At 44.4% G+C, this 1,324-nt stretch overlaps 1 pseudogene; it reads right to left on the minus strand.

Moving 5' to 3' along the window:
• Positions 1–319: 319 nt before the first annotated feature.
• Positions 320–850, minus strand: LOC102440039 (annotated as a pseudogene).
• Between the last annotated feature and the right edge of the window lie 474 nt (positions 851–1,324).

Consider the following 1,324-nt stretch of genomic DNA (forward strand, 5'->3'; position numbering starts at 1 on the left):
GAACCTAATTTCTTATTTTTGGTTCTTTTTTGCATTATATAGTTAAAAATTTTTTTAAAAAATTTATTTCAGAGAGGAAGGGAGAGGGAGAGAGAGATAGGAACATCAATGATGAGAGAGAATCATTGACCGGCTGCCTCCTGCACATCCCCTACTGGGGAACAAGCCCACAATCTGAGCATATGCCCTGAATGGAAATCGAACTGTGCCCTCCTGGCTCATAGGTTGACACTCAACCACTGAGCCACGCAGGCTGAGCTATATAATTATTTTTAATGTCCATAGTTTATAATGCAAGGGCCAAGGCTTTCTCCCAAACCCAAGTTTATTAATTTCAATTGGCTTGGGAGGTCAATAGGGATACTTTTTCTTGTGTGATTGGTTTCTGGGAAGACGTCATTCACATCCTCAAAGGTCATCTGATCAAAGGGAATTCTGTTCTTCATCTTCTCCAGCTCATTCTCAAGGAACTAAATTTACTCCTCTCCTTGCCACCTAGAGGAAAGCAATGTTAAGCAAGCCTGGTGTTTGGGAGAGACAAAAACTCAGCACAACTTTTCACACCTTCTTTTTTGTCAGCATCCACCAGGCACTATATTTATCCTCTGGCACAGGAACCTTCAGGACATTCAACTTCTTCTCAAAGTCTTCTACCAAGCCAGCCTTCACTACATTGGCCTTGTTATAAGCCCAGTCAGTGGCAGGTGGATTCTCAGCTAGAGTGGCCAGTGTGGAGGTGAGGGTCTCATTCAGGATCTCAGAGAGTTAGCAATGGCTTCTGGTTTTGGGGTCTGATCTCCCCCAAAGCTACCCAGTCAATGTCTGTCAAAGCAGGTTTTCACCCAACCATGTTGCAATCCATCACCAGCCTCAGTGGCCCACAGTTCATGGTAGCAAGTGTCAGCTGATCCTTTTTTCTTTTTGGTTTTCTGACCAAGCATTCCTTTTTTGTGTTGTTAGCTTGAGTTTAAAGTTTCTTTTTTCTCCTTCTGATAGGTACTGAAATGTTGTTTACCAAATTTACTTATTTAATGCCTTTCACAAGCTAATTAAACCTTCTAACAGCACACATAAATTGGACCCTCTGGCCTGTGAAAAAGCTCACCCCATCTGGCTTGGTCAGGCGTTTGCCTTGTTCAGCATTCATCACATGAGAGCTGGGTCTCCAGGAAGAAGGCTACAGGGCACGAAGGTGCACTCATAGGATTGGCTGGGTCCCTCCTATTCCCCATCACCTGCTCACAGTGATTGGTTCAGTGCAGGGGTCTTGGAGGTAAGGGATTCAAGCTGGCTTAGCAGAATCATCCTTGGACGTGGCCTGTGG

Source organism: Myotis lucifugus, unplaced genomic scaffold, assembly GCF_000147115.1.
Source record: "Myotis lucifugus unplaced genomic scaffold, Myoluc2.0 scaffold_597, whole genome shotgun sequence".
Classification (NCBI taxonomy): Eukaryota; Metazoa; Chordata; class Mammalia; order Chiroptera; family Vespertilionidae; genus Myotis; species Myotis lucifugus.